The sequence below is a fragment of the Astatotilapia calliptera genome, chromosome 18 (assembly GCF_964374335.1).
Source record: "Astatotilapia calliptera chromosome 18, fAstCal68.1, whole genome shotgun sequence".
In the NCBI taxonomy this organism is placed as follows: Eukaryota; Metazoa; Chordata; class Actinopteri; order Cichliformes; family Cichlidae; genus Astatotilapia; species Astatotilapia calliptera.
Genome location: NC_137439.1, coordinates 32,220,636 through 32,243,603, shown reverse-complemented (window position 1 = coordinate 32,243,603; position 22,968 = coordinate 32,220,636). Strand labels below are relative to the sequence as shown.

Sequence of the window (22,968 nt, the reverse complement as noted above, 5' to 3'; positions counted from 1 at the left end):
GCTCGGTAGCGCGGTGGTAAGTATTGTTTACTCCACCAGCTGGGTGGGGCCTCTCTGTGTGGAGTTTGCATGTTCTGTCTGTGTTTGTGTGGGTTCTTCTCTCCACGCACTCCAGCTTCCTCCCACAGTCCAAAGACATGTAGTTAATGAGGTTAGGTTAACTGGTGATTCTAAATTGTCCTCGGAATCAGAATACTTTCATAATCCCTACGAAAACTATGGGGTTACATAGGTGTGAATGTGGTTGTCTGTTTCTTAAGTGTTGTTGATGTTTTGGGGTTTTTTTATTTTAAATTTCTTATGTTTTCTGAGTTTACAAACCCCCATAATTGTTTAAGAATTACAGATGAAAGCTGCTCAGTCTGATGACCTGCGTGAACAAATCACTTTTCATCACTAATAAGATGACCAACTTTCACTGACACGAGATGGAATAAAGGATCATTTCACTTTGCCTTAAAATATTAGAAATTAACACTGATTTTCCTGCAGACAGTCAGACTGTATACCACATCATAATTATCAACCTGTCTTTGATTGAGCAAGTGTCAAAGATAAATATCATGTAGCAGGCAAAAAATATTTTAATCCATCCATTATTGTACTCACTTCATGATATGCTCTTTCGGCCCCTTAAAAAAGGTAAAATATGAAAGTATTATTTAAAAAAGCCGTAATCCCCCTATTATCCGCTAGGTGGTGCTGTATGTACCTCTCATATTAGCTTTGGTTTCGTGGCTTTTGAATTGCTGTCTCACAGATTGTGCTCTTCGTGTTTTTTCAGTTGAAACAGGAACTGGAGTTAACTGTTTCACTGGACTATATGAGGCAGATAAAATCATTCAAAGAAAGTAAAAGCAAAATAAAAACAAATTTAACAATTATCTAATATCAGTCAATGTATTTATAAGCACATTTAAAAACAACACAGGTTGTGTACAGGTTTTTTACTGTGTACAACAGTACACAGTAAAAAAGTAAAAAGTAGAACAAACACACACAGAGAATAAAACATTATACTCAGTCACTATTAAAAGCTAAAGAGTAAAAATGCATTTTCAGATGGGTTTTTAAAAGCCCGACACTAACCCTAATATGGTAAAGCTCTAAAGCCTACTGATTTGGGGCTATTGGTTGTAATCTATGGTAACCAAGAAAAAATGACATAATTTATATTAAACTATAACTTCTGAATTTCCTCAAGAACAGTTTTACTGTGAGCTGAATGAGAAAAGCTCAAAACATGTTTCCACTAAAATCCCTGCTGTTTGTAAAAAACAACAACAACAAACATATTCCACCATTTCCTTTTATTGCTTCTATTTTCACTCGTGCTTTTAATCTTCTCGGCTGCCTCCCTTTTCCCTCTTTATATTCCTCCTCCTTACCCATGCTCTGTAAAACTAAACTGCTGCATATCTGCTGCCAAATGCCAGCACTGTGAGTCCCTTTTTTTATTCATATATTCAGATAATCTTATTTAGATTTTAATTTTAAAGAACAAGCAAAAAAATATTGGGTTTCAAATCCTCTCCATTATATTGTTATTGTCAAACATTCATACAAAGTCATATAAAAGTAACGCCATGTAACAGACATGGAAGGAATGAGCAACAGACAAAAAACATCATAATAAGTATCATTACACAAAAAACCATAGATATGCAATCTAAATAGCAATAAATGTTTGGCCTAAATCTGGTCCATCTGCAGTTTTCTATCACTATATTCAGTTCAATTCAATTTTATTTATATTATTATAGTATTTTTATTCTTATTCTTATTGTTAAGATAAAGATTCTGCGACAATAGAAGGAAAATCTCAGTGACCTGATGACCTGAGCAATAAGCAACAGTGAGGAGAAAGAAGTCCCTGCTAACAGGAAGAGACCTGAAGCAATAATAGCTGAAGGCTCCGCCTCCCATTCTACTTTTGGAAACTCTATGAACCATAAGAACTCTTAACTCTGAGAATGTATGAGCATTTGTATAAAATATTACAATGAGATCTTTAAGGTATGATGAGGCCTAATTGATTTAGGACTTTGCATGTGAGGATGATTCCATATTCAGTTATAAGATTAAGAGGAAGACAATAAAGAGTATCTATACGGTAAATTCCAATAGCTTTTCTGGTTTCACTTTACTTGAGCATGAAGAACGTTTGCTTTTTACTATCTGTGATAAGTTATTGTTAACTGCATGGTGAAAATAATGGTTTACTTATTATTTCTGAGTGATATGAACTTAAAGCAAATGAATAAGAATAAAGGAATCAATGGCATGATCTCACCAGTGGAGAAAGTAATGCCACTGAATGGTACCCTGTTTAGGGGTGTCACACAAACTCTTTTAATGTCCTCCTTAAGTATATCCATGAATTTTCACTATGGTTTTCTTCTACTTCGCCTGCTTTGAAGCTCCATCTTCAACATTTTTTGTTCAGTACAGTGCTCCCTCGTTTATAGCGGGAGTCTAAAAATAACCCACAATAGGTGAAATCCGTGAAGTAGCCAACGTTATTTTTTACAATTAGTATAGATGTTTTAAGGCCGTAAAACCCCTCACAACACATTTTATACACTTTTCTCAGACAGGCCTTGACATTTCCACACTTTTCTCTCGTTTAAACACTCTCAAAGTTCAAACGTTCGTAGAAAAATAAGTCCAGTATTATAGAATGAAACCAAAGATCAAACCCTATTTTTCGGTCCAGAACATGGGAATAGAGCAGCTACGAGCGAATTCAACATCAATGAATCAATGGTACGGAAGTAGAGGAAGAGAAGAATGAGTAAAGTTTGACTTATCTGACTGTTTTGTTTCGCTTAATGCGCCTTATGGTCCAAAACATACGGTACCTTCTACCTTCTGTAGTGACAATTCCTTTTGTTTGACAAACCAAACGTCCCACAATTAGAAATCCACAAGCCACTGTTGCACTGAGATAATATTTTGTACACAGGCAAAAGAAGTCCACTGTCCAAACTTGAAAGTTGTGTTTTTATGGTTTATTCATCCAGTTTGGCAAGCAATAACAAGATCTATTTTTTGTTACTTCCTGCTGCTTCTCCTGCTCTGGTAAAAAAAAAAAAAAAAACATAGACCCACCCCAGTGCATGCTGGTCCTATACCAGTCTCTTTATTTATAGAAAAAATGGCCCTACAGTTCTTACTGGCTGACTTAACAAGGTAAACACCAAAACAAAACAAAACATTGAAACAAATATTAACCTACAAATAAAACTTTTAAATAAACAAACCAAAAAAATATAAGTAAACTAACAACAAAGTTTAACAAATTTCAAAATAATAAAAATAAAAAACAAATAGCTCCAACACTCCGGCCTCTAATTGTGTATACAATCACAATTACTTCAAAATCCCAAAAGGAGGAGTTATTCCCTTAAGCAGGTCCTTAATCTTCGTTGATTATTTTCTTCAAGATGAGGCTTCCAGTAGCAAAAGAAGTTTTGCCACTGGCCTTTCCAAAACACTGGTCTTTGTTTGTAGTCTCACAGAACGCACCAAGCCTTTTGCATCCTGGTTTACATTTAAGACTTTTGCCATCATCCACGATCCTCTTGGAGCTGTAGCGTCTGCAATCAAAACAACATCTTCAGGTATAAGACATCTTTTAGTTCTCGTCCATTTTTGTCTTTCTTGCATCAGAGGTAGGTACTCAGAAAGCCATCTCTTCCAAAACAACTCTGCCTACAACTCTGTACCTGTTTCCACCTTTTCCTGACATGAAGATCACTTTGATCAAACAGTCCTGGTGGTAAAACTGGTTTGTTTTTCAGCAACAAGAAGTGATTGGGTGTCAGTGTTTCAAGATCATTTGAGTCATCTGAAACTCTGGCAATGGGTCTGTCGTTCAACATAGCTTCAACCTCACAGAAGACTGTTTGGAGTCCTTCATCATCCAAAACTTGTTCTTTGAGAACTGAGGCAAAAATACTCTTTATGGAGTACAGAGGCACTCCCACAAGTAAGTAATGAATAAGATAGTTGGTAGGATTTTGTAATTCCTCCACAATGACATTCACTGTCAGGTCCTTTTTGACCTCTGGGTCATCTGCAGAAATTACACTGTACTCCACATCCAGTTTAGGCCATTCCTCCTTTGACTTATAGAGAAATTCTGGCCCATTTATCCATGTCCTACATTTGAGGAAGTCCCCAGCTCTCATGCCTCTGGATGCGTCATCTGCAGGATTCTCCTTGGAAGAAACATATCTCCACTGATTCACATCTGTTGCTTCTCGAATGACAGCAATTCTGTTTGCAACAAAAGTATTAAATCTTCTGGTTTCATTGGAGATGTATTTCAGTACTGTTGTACTATCAGTCCAAAAAACAGATTTTTCCAACCTTACCTGCAACTCTTTTTGCAGAAGCATATTCACTCGAACTGCAAGAACGGCAGCCATCAATTCTAGTCTGGGAATTGTAGTTTGCTTGGGAGGAGCAACTCTAGCTTTTCCCAGGATAAAGGCAACATGTGAGATGTTATGCTTTTCCAATTTTAAATATGACACTGTTCCATAACCACTTTGACTTGCGTTTAATGGTTTGGTTTAATGCAACGTTCCACTTTGAAATCAGCTGGAGATCCTCCAGCAAATCACGCCACCGCTCAGAAAGAGAGTGGGGAATAGCTTCATCCCACTTCAAATTTTGACAGCAAAGCTCTTGTAGCAACAGTTTATACTGAAGGGAGACAAGATTCCCAAAGGATCATACAGTGAGCTGACCACAGACAAAATGCCCCTTCTGGTTGTTGGACGGTCCTGCAGGGAGGTTCTGAACTGGAACTTGTCTGTTTCTATGCACCACTGTAAACCCAGTGCTCTCTCAACTGGAAGTTGATCTGTGTCCAAATCCAGATCCTTCATTTCCTTTGCTCTTCTTTCCTCTGGGATTGACATGAGCACTGTGCGACTGTTGCTGATCCGTTTTGAAAGCTTAAATCCTCCTTTAGTGCAGATATCCGTCAGCCTCTTCACCATGTGCACTGCCTCCTCTTCTGTAGCAACTCTTCTGTAGTAACTTATAAAGGAGCATCATTGAACAGTCAATGATGCTCCTTTATAAGTTGTTCCACAGTCAAATACAACTCTCAACTTGCCCTTTGTGGGATGATACATTCCATGATGAGGGATGTACCACACTTTTCCATCACTTTTCTGCAACTAATCTGCAGGCACAAATTCAGCATATCCTTGTTCAAGCATGTTGTTTATACATGCAGTGTATTCATCCTTATAACGAGCATCCTTTTCAAGTCTCCGTCTGAGACTCGGATGTTAATTGGCAAGCTGGGACCTTCTCTCCTGAAAGGCAAATCAATGTGATAATGATTTCCAATAAGTTTTATTGAACTACTAACAATATCCATGAAACACAGATCCTCTCTGGACATTTCAGTCTGCTCCTCTGATGATCTTTCATTAAAATCATGATTGTACTGTTTAATCAACATTTCTTCAAGATGCTCAACCGAAATCCTATTGGCTGTTACAGCAGTGGGGTTGTTTTTATTTCTGCTGTTACTTCCAGTGGACAGGGGACCATTTATGACCCAGCCAACTTTGGTTTCTACAGCATAAGGTCCACCTTCCACACTGTTTATCACCTTCCATGGCTCTAAAACGTTGGAAGCACCAGTAGCTCCACATCTGCATCAATGTTGTGAAGTTTAACATATTATTATTCAACGCAGAAAATGGCATGGTCTTTTGAGTCAAAACATCTGGCAACGCCATGAAATCATTGGCTCCCAAACCAGACACTTGTGCACTAACGATCCTATTTTGACTCATTGTTCTCGAAAGGATATTGGTCTTTTTACCCTTTAGATTCAGTCTTTTTGCCAGGGTTTCTGTGCAGAATGTACCTGAACTTCCAGGATTCAGAAATGCGTAGGTTTGCAGAATTTTATTGCCCTTTTGGCTCTTAATTTGAACTGGAACAATAGAAAAAAATGCATCAACTTCATGACCGGCCCCAATATGCCCACATGTCTGAGTGGTTGCAGTTGAAAAGTTGACATAGGAGCTTGTCTTGACATGCTCAGTAAGGATCGGTGAGTACTGATCCGTCACTATCTTTTTATTTTTTTGTTTTTGTCTACATTATATTAAATGTTTCATTATCGGAAACATTTTAAGATATACTTATTATTCTTAACATCTCAACAGATACTGTGACCCGTAACTATCGTAAAACGCTTCGACCGGAAGTAGACACCTTTCGCGCATGCGGGGTACGGATCGGGTAGTGACAGTGCCTGTTTGAGTTTTGGACGAAATGGATTCTGGGATATTGCATTTCACCATTTCGAGCTGATTGGAGACCAAAACAGCCGATCAGATTTTTTTGCATCCAAGTCTGTGATTGGCTGATTTTGTGGCACAAATATAACGGTGTACAGAAAGAGTTGAGCGCGCACGGGCAGAAATGTTGAGAGCGCAAGCAACACATTGCGAGCAAGCGCAAATGCAAAAACAGAGCGAGAGGGGCTGCTATTGTGTGTGTGTGTGTGTGTGTGTGTGTGTGTGTGTGTGTGTGTGGATAATAGCAAACACTGAAATACAGTTTTTGCACGCAGCAATGAATTTTGTTCACTCAAATTTAGCTTTTCTTTGCTCAAAATAAATTTCTCCTCAATATGCAACACTTGCACCTGCAATTTCTTTTTACATGCACTCTTTTTTTTTTTTTACGTGCGCTTAGAATAGTGGCACAAAAGTAACAGCATACCAATCAGCCGCCGCCAGCTCTTTAAAGACATACCACAGAACAAATATCCAGCCGGCCAGGGCCATAACATGGCAATTGAAGATTTATGTAAGTTTGACAAGCTGAACGCACTGTACTGTACAGGAGACACTGCACGGAGGAGACTGATTGATCTGCAGCCAATTAGGACACAGAACACAATGCACTGAAAAACAAAAAAATGCAAAATTGCACAAAAAAATCCGCGAAACAGCGAGGCCACGAAAGGTGAACCTCGTTATAGGGAGGGACCACTGTATATCCACTATCTCTCCTCCTCAAAGGTCCAAACCATCTCAGTCTTGTCTCTCTACTTCTATTTCCAAACGACTCCCATTTCAATTTTCCATCCTGGTGACTTCCAATGAAAATCCTAACATCTTCAGCTTTGTCACCTTCACCTCAGTAGTCTCCTTTTGTTAGTACCACTGTGTCCAAACCATACATCATAGCAGGTCTCACTACCATCTTGTAAACTCCTGCAGCTATCTTTCTGTCACAAATTGCTCTGACACTTGTCTCTACCTACTCCACTTTGCATTCTCTTCTTCATCTGTCTTGTCCACTTTCCGGTGCTTAGGATGATTGACCCCAAGTATTTAAACTCATCTACTTTCACTATCTCTACTTGCACGTTTCCACCTCTCTCCCTCTCATTCACACACATGTATTCTGCCTTCACTCGGCGACCGTGGCTCAGGGGGTTGGGAAGCGTATCTGTAACCGGAAGGTCGCCGGTTCGATCTCTGGGCTCTCTGTCCTGGTCGTTGTGTCCTTGGGTAAGACACTTTACCCTGCCGCCTACAGGTGTGGGCCAGAGGGGCCGATGGCGCGATATGGCAGCCTCGCTTCTGTCAGTCTGCCCCAGGGCAGCTGTGGCTACAACTGTAGCTTGCCTCCTCCAGTGTGTGAATGTGAGAGTGAATGAATAGTGGTATTGTAAAGCACTTTGGGTGCCTTGAAAAGCGCTATATAAATCCAATCCATTATTATTATTCCTCTTCTCTCCAGAGCATTCCTCTACCTCACCAGTTTCTTTTCCACCTGCTCCCTACTCTCATAATTGATCACAACATTGTCTACAAACATCATAGTCCACAGAAACATCTATCTGACCTCATTTGTCAACCTGTTCATCACTCTTGTAAGCAAAAAGGGGTTCAGAGCTGATCTACACCTCAAAAGACCCATCTGTCAAAATCGTAAATTTTGCAGATGACTGACAGTTACAGACAATGCATACATATGTGGGGTTCCGCAGCTGGCCCTGTGGTGCACACAGAAAAGCCAAGAGTTGAATAAACTGTAGGCATGACAGAGGCCCCTGTCCATTATCCTCCCTCACCTCACTCAAGTAATTACTCAAGTCTAAAGTTATGCCGATCCAGACGTAACCCAGATTAATAAGGTCCGTATGAGGTTCTCAAGATTTAAGAATTGGACAGCAGCAGGTCCTGACACAGTTCACACGTACTGACTAAAGAAGCTAACTGCACTCCATGAGCACCTGGGCACCTGTCCCCCAGAAGGGACCAGTCTAATCCAACTATTGGCCAACAACCTCAGCACAACATGAAAGCTCCAGTTAGGTATAATATCAGCTAAGATGAACAGGCTCCATACATGAGTGGGGCCCAGAAAGGAACAGGCAGGAACACCAAAGGGGCAAAACACCTCCTTCTGATAGAGCAGTCACTCAAGACTGTGAGACCAAAATGACTCTCCTGTGAACTACCTGGATTGATTACAAGAAAGCCTGTGATTCAACGCCCTACACATCGATCCAGGAACAGCTAGAACCATACAAGATCAACAAGAGCCTAAGAGCTTTCATTAGGAATTCGATGGGGACATGGAAGAAAACCCTAGAAGCCAACTTCAAGCCAATAGTACAAGTCGCCATCAAGTGCGGGATTTACCAAGAAGATACTTTGTCCCACTGCTGTTCTGCTAATTTTTAATTGTAAAAAAAAGTTGGCCCATCAAAAAAAGTTTGGGAACCACTGGGTGAACTGGAGATTCTCATTTTGTTAGGCCTGTTGCTCCCTAGAGTGTACTCCATGAGAGCTGGCACAAGCTCCAGACCCCCATCTCAAGCTTGAATTGGATGAGCAAAAGAAAATAGATGAATGGAGGTTGTATTTCAATCAGAAAAATTAAACTTAGTGAATCCCAAATATTTCGTATATAGTTTTTGATCTCAGTACTCAGTAGCAATCTGAGTTTTGGAAAAAAAAAATTCCAAATGAGATTATTTCTGATATTATGAGTTGTTGTAGGTGTTTTATGTTGTCCCATCTCAAATCACCAAAGTTTTTAAATTTTCAGTTGTCTAGTCTGGTAGCTCCAGCTTGGCTAAAAATGTATGATCCAAAGGTTGCACATATAATGTTTGCTGTGAAATTTTTACTTCTTACAGTACCGATCAAAAGTTTAAAACCACTTGAAAAATGGCAAAGAAAATCATGTTTTGCATGGTTGGATCTTAACAGGGCAGAGCTTCAAGATGCAACAAGAAGAAATGGGAGTGAGGTATAACATTTTTTGGAGCATGTAATTTATTGAAAACAACACTTAAACTGAAACAGGCTGTTTTACAGCTGATCAAAAGTTTAGGATCACACCTCCAAAAGAAACCCTGTGAACCCCCAAAACAAAAGTTCCAAACATGAACTCAGTAATGAGTAGCTCCACCGTTTCTATTGATCGCTTTAAAAAATTGTTGCGGCATGCTTGATGCAAGAGATTCCATGAGGTGAATGGGAACATTTCTCCAAGTGGTGAAGACAGCCGCATGAAGGGTATCTAAAGTCTGGAACTGTTGTCCGTTTTTGTAAACATCCCTTGCCATCCATCCCCAGGGAAACACGCAGGGTGGTCCAAAGGATCACCTCCTGAAGTTTCATTGTTCCGCTGAAGGAAAAAGCACCCCAGAACATTACGGCACTCCCTCCACTGTGGCGCATAGAAAACATCTCAGGTGGGATCTGCTTGTCATGACAGCAACGTTGGAAACCATCAGGGCCATCAAGGTTATATTTTTTCTCATCAGAGAATAAAACTTTCTTCCACCTTTCAGTGTCCCATGTTTGGTGCTCTCATGCAAAGAGAACAGAACAGTCAGCTCTGTGGCGTTCAAGGAGACGAGGCCTTTGAAGACGTTCTTTGATTTTGAAGTCCTTTAGTCTCAGATGCCGTCTGATGGTTATGGGGCTGCAGTCGGCACCAGTAATGGCCTTAATTTGGGTCAAGGATTATCCAGAGTCTTAATGGATACCCAATTGGATCCTCCAACTCAGTGCTGGTGAAATTATTTGGGGTCTTCCACTTGACTTTTTTGTTCCATAACCCTCAGGATCATTTAAGAAATTCCAAATGACTGTCTTACTGTGTCCCACCTCAGCAGCGATGCCGTGCTGAGAGAAACCCTGCTTATGCAGTTCAACAACCCGACCATGTTCAAAAAGGGAACTTTTTTTTGCTTTTGCCATCAGAATGTCATGACAGTGTGACTACCTGACAGAAAATAACAATAAATCCACATATCTGCACAGTTTTGGCCTGTTAAACACATGTGATCTTAAACTTTTGATTAATAAAAAATAATAAAATAAAAATCAATGACTGAGCATGAATATCTCAGAAACTAAAGATAAAAGCCTAAAATTTTCACTGGTCATTCTTACCATAGAGCAGAATCGAATCAGTATCTGTAATTTGGGGCATACTTAAAAAAGCTTACAATTTCACAGCAATCATTATGTATATCTAAACTTTGGACCATAAAATTTTTACAGTACGGACAGAAATATCAGAGAAAGCACAAGACTAATGTCAAGGATCAGCTGCAGTCAAAATAAAAACCTACAGTGAGCCATAACCAACCAATATTTGCCTCCCTGTTCCTCACCCATGCTTTACAGTCTTCACTTCCCTCACCCCCTTTAACCCAGACACCCCCTGTGTAGCCTCGCCCCAAATCCTTTCTCTTTTCTAAATCTCCTTCCTACACAACCCAGACCCTTTCAATGCTGCCAATAATCAAACCAGCTCTCCTATAATAACCTTCAAATGTTTTTATATAATGCTCCAAAAACAGCAAATGTGCCATTTTCATGACATATTACTTATCATTATCCATAGATAGAGAGAATGCTTCCATGTGTCCACTGTGTTTTGTTTAAGCCTTCATATAAAAGTGATTTTATGCGTGAGCCAGAGTGTACATGGTATATCCACAGAATTAGTGTGTCAATCCCTAAGTTAAGCCTCGGCACTGCAGGGGTTCACTTTTTATTTAGGTCATCAGATGGTTAAAAAGTCAAACCCCTCCAGATTGGTGCAAACTGAAAAAAAGACTGATTGCAGCTCCAACAACTGGTCTGTGTTGCCTAAATCCTGCATGGGCCCTCATATTCAGAGGTGGCCACCGACTTTTTGTTTGTTTGTTATGCAGGATTTGATAGCAGATTTTATGCTGAACTCCTTTTGTATGATTATCTTCTGCATCTGTATTAAAATGATCAGTAGTTGAGCACCAATAACCAGGACATATGCCTGTATGTGGAAAAAGGAGCTAGTTTTCAAGCCAAACTTCGTCTACATGGAACTTTACAATCATATTCTAAATACATGAACAGAAGCATCAATATATTACATTGTTCACGACAGAGTGAGAGATGGGGTACATCCTGCACAAGGTGTCAGTTTATGACAAGACTACCATAGAGATATGTTGTTTTTACAAATTCTATTTCTGAATAGAATCTATTATTGAATTATTCCATGTATAAGGAGCATTGTAAGTGAGTGAAGTGTGGTGGTTTTTAAAAGCATTGCATGTATTTATTTTGATAATGAATCAGTTGATATTATTATTATTGTCTTGCATCCCCCCCCCCCCCCCCAATAAAATTATGAATTATCTTGCATAAATAGGCTGTTGATTTTCTTTACTCATTTCAGTTATTACCAGCAAAATACTTGCATGTTTAATCATCTGGGAATCAACCCAAAATTACTCATTTAATTAGACAGAGATCTTTGTCAGTGCTGTGTTGGTGTATTGCAATCAGAAGCTGCCTTTTATCTGCTAACATCAAGTAGCTACGTTAGAGAGCTGTATACCATAAACTGTGTGGACACGAGGCAGAGACGCACAGACTTATGTTGCTGGAGCACTGGGTCACTGTGCTCACACCCCTGGATGATGCATGGTACATGGACTGGTATTTATATAGCAGTTTTCTACTCCAACTGAGCGCTCAAAGTGCTTTTTACTTCAAGTGACTGTGAGCAACTGTGGCTCAATATGTACAGCTTATTGTGTAGAGGTGGAGGAAATATAAAGAAAATCACCTTAAAACTGAACTAATATGAAAGATGAAACTTTTCGAGTGTACCCGGCTACAAATATGCTTTTCAAAGAGTATTGTATCATGGCAGCCTATGATCGCAGACCAACCCTTGGAGCCAGCCTCAAGTGGCACCTGGAGAAACTGAAGTTTTTGCCGCATTGGCACTGGCTTCATATTTCAGCTGCAAAGATTGGTTGTCATTGATGGCGACTTAGACCTCAAAGGAGGACCTTCAATTTAGAGTAACTAGATAACAGTACTTGTCATTAAACTGCAGGAACTCCAACTGAATAGTTACTTAACAAATTCATTAAATAAAAGCTTTTATGATATTTGAATTCTGATGATGTGTAAGAGAAGGGCTCGTTGCACAGTGGCAGGAAGAGCAACTTTAAATGTCTTGTCATGTCTTTTACTTTTTAATGAGAGGATTTTAGGAATGGGACAAAATGAATAAAACTGTGCAAAAAGAAGTGAGATGGAAGAATGATACAGCAGAAAGGAAAGAGAGAGACTTCAGCGGATAGATGGTGTGACAGATTGAGTTTCGGTAAGGCAGGACCAGAGATGCTGATGATAGAAAGAGAGGAGGGGGGATGATGCACATAGACAGGGACATTACATAACACTTCATCAGAGCAGAAGAGGAAAAGGGAGGGTAATAGGAGGAGAGGCTGTGAATGAGAAGAAACCACTCCTCTATTCTGCAAGAACCTTGAGGCCATGCCCCCTGGTTTGACCCATCAGGAGTAACTACAGTCGAGAAAGGAAAACAGAAATGGATGAGTTCAGAACAGGTTTAAAGCTAGAACTTTTTACTTTTTCAAGGATGCCCTCCTGATAATCACTCAAAATTTTATTTGAACAAATAAAATTTGTTTTTTTGTTTTATTAATACAAGAACAGATCAAACTGGCACATGTATTATTGATACGATACTAATCAGTATTTTATGTGTAATGATGTTATTTTTGAATCAACAATGAATAATGAAAGAACTGCTATTATAAACGTTTCTCTCAGCTCTTTTGGGGATAAAAAAAATGTGTGTCTCCAAATGGATAAAAAAGTTCTTTGCAACCCACCTCTACCCCCAACATCACTTGCCATACTGTTTCTGACTTAATCAGTGTAACATATCTGTTGTCACTGATACCTGCTCTGTTTTGTGCTGGGTCTTGCTATAGCTCTCTGGCTTTCAACATGTGAATCTGGAGCTATGCCACCAAACAAAAATTACTGGCAATTCTGGAACTGACTGAAGCAAGAATATGCCGATTACAGCAGCTACTTTTATTAATGAACATATCAAGTTCTTCATTTCATTTATTTTATTTCATCATTTCATAACAATAGATGAGATTATGAAGTAAGTAATAGATAGTGATTGGTGTCAGATGAATGGTGCCGCCAACTGTGATGAATATATTCATAAGAACAGTCAACAATAGGCGCTAACAAATCCTGGCTTAGGGGATCAGTTAGGTACATGTTGTTATCAATCATATACAAAGATTGGACATGATTATTAGTGTCTGAATTGAGTTAGACTGGTGGAAATACACAATTACTTTCTGCAAGGAGAGTTCTATAGGAACTTTGTTACTTTGATACTTTGCTTGTTGACCATTTTTGTGCTTGTGTATTGTAAACAATATGTGTTATTTGGAGATTACAAACAAACTGCACTGAATCAAATGGAAGGCATAATCCTAGATAATCCTATAGAAACCTCTGTGTCCCCCAGCAGCCACTCAGTCCTCTGGTTCGCTAGCAGCTCACACAATCATCTTAACAAATGTGAAAATATTAAAAGTTAAAGGACACAAGGCAGGCAAAGCTGATGGAAACTGCAGATCAAAAAGATAATTTCAAACATTTTATCACAGAATATCCCATGTACCTGGGTAACCTGAGTCTAGAATGTCCACTAGCAACCAACACTAGCTACAAAGTGAACTAGCCCTCTTTGTTAATGGGGTTGTCTGAGAAATAATATGACTTACTGCATGGTTCAGCCCATGCAGAAGGTTTGTGGTTCAGTTTTAATGAGTGAATATTAAATATTTTTATTCTTCATTATGGTCACTTATAGCACTAATATTAGACTTTAAATTGAGAATTTCAGAAACCAAATGTCCATTTTTTATATACAGTCTCTGGTTGCTGTGTATGTCTCTTAATGTCAAGGATAATTACATTTATAACACAAGATTTAGTTGTATGAAATTATAATTCATTTTCATATTTGGGATTGAAAAATACATCTTGTTGAAGAAAAAAAATGCATATTGAGCAAGTAGCTTACTTAAGAGACTTCTTTCATCACGTTAGAAATTACAGGACAAAAATATTCTCCCAGAACAACTTTTTATCGTCCCTTTCCCAGAAGGAGAGAAGCAAAATACCCTCACACATAAAACAGCAACCAGAGCCCCTCAGTGTGGAGACCAACGGTTGCATATTTTTCTCTAATTTGTCACCCACTGTACGTGTTTTCATATTAACACGCTCCCCCTGAGATGTACGATTAAATCTCTAAATAATCAAGCCAAAACAAATAGCGCTGTCACCGGCGGTCCGTAAAGGCGGCAGCTTCCCCTCCCGCATGCAGACTCCTCGCTTGACGCTCCAGGCTCCTGATTGGTCGAGCTGTTCGGGGGAAGGGGCGTGGCTTGCGTCTCAGTCCTGGCACCAGTTTGCTCTGCAAGCACCGAAAGGTGGAGAGATTTTCCCCATCACACACTCTTACTGTCAAACACACACGTTCAGCGAGAGACTCGGGACGCATCCACACGGTGAGTTTCACTGTTTTAACGTGATTCGGGACGTGTCATCGCGTTTTCTCTGCATCCTGGCGATGCGCCAGCCTCGCGTGGGCCTTTATAAATGAAATGTAATTGGTGCCATATTTATATTCAGGTCTGCAGGCTGCAGTGGCACGGATGCAGGCCTATATTTAGCTTATGATATGGCGGAATCATAGTCGGAGACATCGCTGTGCGCGGTGTTTCCCATCCCAATGGGGAGAGGATGGTGGGCGTGTGAGGAGGAGAAAGAGTCGGGGTGGCGGGGGGTGAGGGGGGTTCAGTGTCTCATGCAGAGGTCCGTGGATTCTTGTCTCTTTGTTATGGTGGTGCCGCAGAGTCGGGATGATACACCCCTCCTGCTGAAAAATCACTACAAAACAGATTCCTCCGATAGTCCTGCTTTGGCTCCTCATTAGTAAGCCAAGAGTAATTGTAGTGGTCTCAGTGCATTTAGCCAGCACCTCTGTCATTACAATATTCCTACATGGGACCGTAGTAGGTTTTACATGATGTTTATCTCTATAGTGAAACAGATGCATCTCCAGTACAGCGAAGGCCTTGTTATATAAAGAATAGAAGAGTATCTGATTTTTATACATAGTACCCCCCCAGTCGAGACACATACACACTTACACGCACAGACACACTCTGCATGCTGTGTGTGTGTGGATTAGAGCGCATTGTTTCGTCTATGCTCATTTTTTCTCCTCTAGGGCTCTTTCTGCCTTTTCTCTATCTCACATGTGAACCGCATTGAGCTACAGGACTGTAGACTGTCTGTGGGAATACTATGGGAAAATGGTTGTCTCCATTCTGCACTCAAAGTAGAAATGGATTGAAGGTTCAAGTAAACGGTGCATATCTGCTCTGTGTGTGATAGCTGGAGCCAAAGAAGCTACATGATGCAATGCTGAGTAAAATCTCTAAAGCCGAAGAACGTGGCTGCCCCGTTACATAAAGTGGGCATCATCTGTAGCCTGGTACACGGTACAGAGCATATGTCACTTTGACATGCTCAGTGTGTTTGGGGAGACAGACATCTGAAATAATGTACTCTCATTATACCAGTCAGACTCATCTGACACTGTATTTCAAAGTTGTGTGTTTGTTTATAACTGACATTTCATTAAAAACAGATCGCTGTTTCTGTTTGATCAGTTATTTATTTGCTCTATAGATTGTGAAGATGCAGAAAATCGTAATGTTTAAAAAGGGGAAAAGACTTTGCCATTTGATTGATAGTCACCATGGCCACCAACTCATTTCCAGAGGTTTCTCATATCACTTTATTGTCATTTTGTTGCTGATTATAACAACAACAAACTCATACTACAATGTCACTGCTCCGCATTATCATCTTAAAATTATTGTATATAATATCGTTCAGGTATTTTAATATTGTGATATTGTATTTGACTTAAAAGAGGTTGATGGATCTTTCTTTTCTGTGTTCTGAGTTAAAGAGGTAATTAAGCAAAGTCACATTTGCCAGTATTAACATATAATAAATGGACTGGTTCTTAGAGAGCGCTTTTCTACTCTACTTGAGCACTCCAAGTGCCTTATACACCTTATTCACACAAGCACTTTTTTGGTGTCTAAGTGCTTTCTATCTAACACTCTGATCAGTGTATTAGGGACAGGCCACTTGGGTTTCAGTATCTTGACCAAGGACACTTTGGCATGCAGACTGGAGCAGCCAGGCATCAAACTACCAACCTTCCAATTAGATGGCCTGTTCTACCTCCTGAGTCACAGCCACTCTTGTATGTAGTCGTAGTCTAAAAATGTAATCCCCGATATCTAAATAGCCCTAAAGCTGACCCTTAACTACAGCATGCGATTTCTTATTACTAAGACTTGGAAGAATGATTATCAAAATTGTTCTTGGCAATCAGGAGAACCCCCCAAATATTCTAACTGACATACTTTAGGATTAAGTTTATGACAATGAGCAAAGACTGTCATTTAATCTGAAATGACTTAAAATGTCCAACTCACTGAATTGTGAGAACAGGCCGAGTACAATATTTGTATCCAAAACGACCAAAACTTCCAGTGGCTTATTAGTTAAACTGTTCTCATTCCAATGGTGTCATGTTTGGCTGTTTTGTTAAAGCCCCTGGTGTCTCACAGCCCCTGGTGTCTCACACATAGGCGTAAGATATCCTTTGATGAGGGTATTATTGGATGCCAAAGGCAAATGCTAAAAACAGGACCAGGAGACTGCAGTTTTTATCTCTTCTCACTTCTTAGCTTTAGGCACCAACACTGCTTACTTAGGTTTAGAAAAAGAACTCTATTTGGGCTAAAACAAACCCATTCAAAGTGTTAACTATGCATGCTAAAAAATAAATGATGCTAAAAGGATAGCCAGTCACCTCAAATTTGACAGTAAGGCTACGTTCACACTGCAGGCGAAAGCGCATCAAATCCGATTTTTTTGACCCTATGCGACCCACATCCGATCATGGTATGACAGTGTGAACGGCGCAAATCCGATATCTTCAAATCTGATCTGGGTCACTTTCGTATGTGGTGCTGAATCCGATACATATCTGATGTTTTAGAAAGCGACTGCTGTTTGAACGGTCATGTCGCATTAAATCCGCCTTTTACGTCACCGACACAAGACTGAAGCCAATTATCAGCGCCAGAGAAGACATCGCGAACGCTTCCTGGCCATCCAGTGTAGATGTCAGTGAAACATACTATTGTACATACTATTGTTTGAGTACTTACGATTGTTTTTTTTGTACTTTTTATATTTTACATTTATATTTATTATTGAAACTTGCACCAAGGGAGTGGCACTCCAATTTCGTTGTACTCTGTACAATGACAATAAAGGCTATTCTATTCTATTCTATTCTATTCTATTCTATTCTATTCTATTCTAAACTGTTGGGAAGACAACGTAAACATTTTATTTGTACTGTATAATCTGCAGATTCTGACAGAAATCTGCAGCTATCCTTGGAAGCACCGCTCCTCTCTTAAACAGCAATAAGGATCATTATTAGGTTATTTACATTATTATGTAAATAACAAAATAACTTAAAGCAAAAATTGGGAAACGTAAAGTCCGAAGTCTTTATATTAACGGCCATCAGTCAAACAATACTGTTTGCTCTGGGTCTAAACAGAGCGCGTTGTGTGTGACATCTTCTTTTGCGCATGCGGGCCGCTTTGAGCGTTCACACTAGAGAGCGTTTGCTGTCGCATTTTATTTGTAGTGTGAACGAGCAGACAAAAAAATCGGATTTGATCAAAAAATCGGAATTGAGCATTAAGACCTGCAGTGTGAACGTAGCCTAAGAGACCTGAAGAGTGTATATGTGATGAGTTCAGATTAAAACTGAGCTCAGATATTCTAAATCTTTGCAAACAGGAAGTAATTTTGTAGGTGAGAGTGCAGAGAACTACACAGTCCAAGTAACCGCAGAGTAGCAAATCAGGAGAACATCCAGATTCCAGACCAGGTGCATGAAAATTCCAGATCATGAATATATAAATGAAAAAGGCATGTCAGTTCAACTCCTTTGACTCCTTGAATGTTTGAATCACAGAGATACTAAATGTAAAAAACGTAAGGCCATTTTTTGCCTGAGACTGCTGGCACAGAAGCTAGATGGATTATCAGAGATGTTTTAATGCATGAGCGTTGTAATGATGATGATGCCATAATTTCTGCCTCAGGGATTGGTGGGATTACATCCAATCCCTCTCAAAGGGATCAACCAAGTAGCCCGGAAGTCAGCAGGCACCCAGCTAGGTATAGTTAACATTTTTGCATCATTTGTAAGGCAATAGGCTTTTCTAGGCTTTTCCACTAAACCAAGCAAACAATATCATTGTAGAGCTTGTCAAACCTTGACTACATATATAAGTCGTTTTACAGTGTAGCATTGACAGTAATAATCAGTTGTTAGCTGGAAATGTGTAAGCTCTGTTGTCATTCAGTAAGTCAACAAGTCAGCCAGGCAGAGCTAGTACTGTAGAGATACGATCTAATCATGTTGTAGTTTCTCCAGGCGATATCATAGGCCTGGCTTGTAAAATAAGATAAGATGACCTTTATTAGTCCCACAGGTGGGAAATTTGTTAAAATGTAAGAATTATGTAAAAAATGTAAGATTATGTAACAAAACATGGAGTTATCTCATAATGTTTGTGCCCAGCATGAAACCAGGCGATATGAAGAGTGATAGCATTCTGTAGCCATTAGGTTTTTCTGGAACTTTAAAGAAAATCTATGGACTACAAGATGAACTTCATTTGTTATCCAAAACTATGATGTTTCCTATTTTTTTCTGTTAAGTAAAGAGGAATGGAACAGTGGAAAAGATGACTAGATTACCAACAGTTAGTGGTCTACAAAAAAAGTAGTAACGGTTGTAAATAATATTGCTAATTATTAAAGTCCTACGGTCAGGAGGAGTCCTAGGTAAGGAGCTTCTGGAGTTAAGGAGTTTTCCTTTAACTCTGGGCTTCCGTACACCTCTATGGAAATTTTACCCTATTGTAGCAATTTGTTTAGCTTTTCAGTTCAATTCAATTAAGTTTAATTTATGTAGTACCAAATCACAACAACAGTCATATCAAGTTGCTTTATATTTTAAGATAAGGACCCTACAATTTATAAAGAACAATCCCAATGATCAGACTGTGAGCAAGTACTTGGCGACAGCAGGAAGGTGAAACTCCCTTTCAACAGGAAGAAACCTTCGGCAGAACCAGGCTCAGGGAGGAGCAGCCGTCTGCCACAACTGGATGGGGGTGAGGGGAGGAAAACAGGACGAAAGACGTACCATAGAAGAGAGCCAGAGTTTAATAAGAGCTAATGATTAAATGCACAATGTGTAGTCCTTTCCAACTGATTGCTGTTCTATCTCTAAACACCCATGTTTCAAGGTGCACAAGGGATGTGTATTCACCAAAAACGTTTGGGTAACACAAACACCAACCAGCAGTCAAAATAAGCAACTAGCTGTTGAAAATAGTGTGAATACTAGCTGAAATGTCAGACCAAATAACATTAATAATAAGGATAAAATTACCGTAGGTAAATTATCAGATAATGAAACAGCTAATGAAAGATAATACTGCTTTTTGTATGCTGGCTTATAAGCCCTTGGTTTGTGTGACAAATTTGGGTTTACAGCTTGCTGCATTGCTTTTAAGTGACAACACAAGTCAAATAATGCAGCTGTGTTACTCACACATGGAAAATAAACTGTCTATCAAATTCCACAAACTTTCATCTTGACGCGTTTCAAAACATTATGTTAAGACTAACTGTAAATCCACTGAAATGGAAATTGTGCTTGCAGTCTCACTCCTGCTTAGTGATGAATTCACAGTGAATTAACTTTTCATTAATTCTATATATTTATAAGTTTCCCCCCTCTGAATATTTTAATGTTATCCAGTCAGCTTTTCACTTTGCTAATATATGGATCCACACCAGTCACTTTGAGAATTCCTCTAAAGACTTTCAGCAAACTTCACTATACTTCATTTATTATTGAAACCAATTTTATTGCCAGATTGGGGACAAGGTGCGTTAACTTCCCTCAAACATTTATTATGTCTGATGAAATATATCAGTCACTGAAAGAAACATTATTGTTATGTAGTGTTTTAATCCTGCACACATGTTATCCGCTACTGGAAATATCAGGTTATGTGCTTTGATTGTACTGTTATCTTCAAATTATTTGGTTCATGTGAGGATTGGTGAGGAGGTGACCATGTTAAGCAGTATGAACATAGACCTGGTGCTGCTGCCTTATTTGTGGTTACCATAGTGATCTGCCTTGGTTAAAAGTGGATCACATTAAAGCACTTTTCCTGCTTTGTGAGACAGATCTTTTAAGAGAAATGTCATTGCTAAATCTCAAAATAAACAGCTCAGTGCATTTTTAAAGGTTGATTGATAGCTGTAACTTCAAGATGGAAAGAGCAAAGAGCTTAATTGGTCAACCTCTAATAGTTAGCAAGACAGCAGTTCTTCTGTGAGGACTGTCAGTTTGCTTGAGGGCTTGGCGTTGAACAAAAGTGCTTCAAATGGGAATGCACACCAGATAACACTGTGTATGAAACCTTTAGAACGGGAAAGGCCGGTGTTGTATTGGATGTTAAAGTACTTGCTGTATATGATGATCAGTCCCTGTTACATCCAGGGTATCCAGTGGCATCTGTGCATTGACAGATGGGTTAACATTATAGATTGCATTTAAACAGAGCCTTTAGGATTACTAATAATACCATTACTAGTAACTCAATTATCCATTTACTAATTTACACATCATGATCTTTATCAGATCACCCAGATGAACTACTTAAATGTGACCAAGGTAAATACCAACAGATATCAAGCACAGAGCAAAAATTATTGTCCATGTAGCCTTTGGAGTGAGCCAACTGTACAGTAGAGGTTCAGTGAATAGATCAAACAATGGCTTCAGAGGCAACAACAAAGGTCAGTTTTTCCTGTGGAGAAAAGAGGCGGAGATTCAAATCAGACCTGACATCATGTGGCAGTTGAACCAGGAATGATGGAAAACACTGTGTCCCTTTCTCATCTTCATATTCATCCTTCTGAGAGCTTCCATTATTATGTGTTCATGATTTGAAATAAGCAAAGGTTATTTCTGTCCTACTGAGCTTAAGATCAGACCAGCCATCAGCCAGTACAGCAGAGCGAGGCAGGAATGAGTATAAAATATCCCCTTCATTTAAAGCATCAAAACATGCACCCTGCTCCCAGGATGTAAGCAAGAGTTCATTATTTAAACCCAAAGTCTGGAGTGCAGTCACAGTTCATCCCAGTTAAATGTTTGGGTGCAGAAAAATGTTAGCTGCTCAAAATAAGTTGAAATTTATCCAATCCTTCCATATCCATCCAGTCACAATGTTTATTTTTAAACAATAAAATAAACAAATCTCAGTGGTCCGAAACGCAGTGTATTCACTGGCTGAGTCATCCCTAATGGCTTTTCAGTTAAATGGAACCGCAGTTCTGAATACAAAAGGACACATGAACTCAATGTAATTGTTCCTCAAACTGAATTCATTATCAATCACATGTCACTAAGCACACGCAGTATGCTTAGATGAGTGACTACTGTGTTGTCACTCAATTAGCCGAGTCCCATTTTGAAGCCTAAGATGAGCATTTTTGCTGTTGCTGCTTGTTTTTGCAAACAGACGTGATGAATTGATCTGATAGTGAAACCACACATTCACTAGCTATTGATTTGTGACCTCTCAGTCACAAGCTTGGTTTGATGTTTGACATCATATGACAGAATATCTCTTGAAGTTGGATTGCAAACTTGGAAACTTTATTGGTAACTACTAGCCTAACACAAAGACATTTCTTATTTGACTGTCAACTGCTTAGTTTAAATGTATCAAGCTTTCATTTATGAAAAGATGAATGTGACTATGGCCATTTACAGTTCAACATTTTTACTTTTAGACTTTACTAGAGTTGCTTTGCATGACTCACAGTTCAAAATAAACCTTATTCTTACTCTTGGTACCATTTCTTAAGTAATCATCCATCTAAAACAAGATGTTAAAGCTCCCTTTTTTCCTCTCTTTAGGCCAAATTCTTGCTAGTACATAACATGTAGCTGTGCACACAAACTGGCTGTCTTAGCCATATCCTCTCTTTTGACATCATACTGAACAAAAAAGTAAAAAAAAATACTGAGCCAAGTTTTTACAGTCTAATGAGCCTCTGCTTTTTTCTGCTTTTTGCTATTTGTGCATACATCAACCTCATTATTAAACCTTGGCCATGTTTAAAACGAACCTCCACCACTGAATCAGTATATATGTCTCCAGAAAAAAAAGCACAAGCATAATAGTCCCACCTTAATGGACCAAGAATGAAAGAAAGTAACAGAAACAGTGCTCTGTTGAATGAATGTGCTACAAAACACAGAAAGAAAAATCTATGAAATCAGAGTATGCACACAGCAAGAAAAAAGTGAGATGGAAAGATA

At 39.2% G+C, this 22,968-nt stretch overlaps 1 protein-coding gene across 3 annotated transcripts in view; it reads left to right on the top strand.

Moving 5' to 3' along the window:
* Positions 1 to 14,800: 14,800 nt before the first annotated feature.
* The window catches only part of LOC113011196 (uncharacterized), a 129,808-nt gene continuing 121,640 nt past the window's right edge, over positions 14,801 to 22,968 (top strand). For all 3 annotated transcript variants that reach the window (XM_080293289.1, XM_080293288.1, XM_026150630.2), the window contains exon 1: positions 14,801 to 14,938. The gene's annotated coding sequence lies outside the window, so the exon portion shown is untranslated. The remainder of the gene's footprint in view (positions 14,939 to 22,968) is intronic.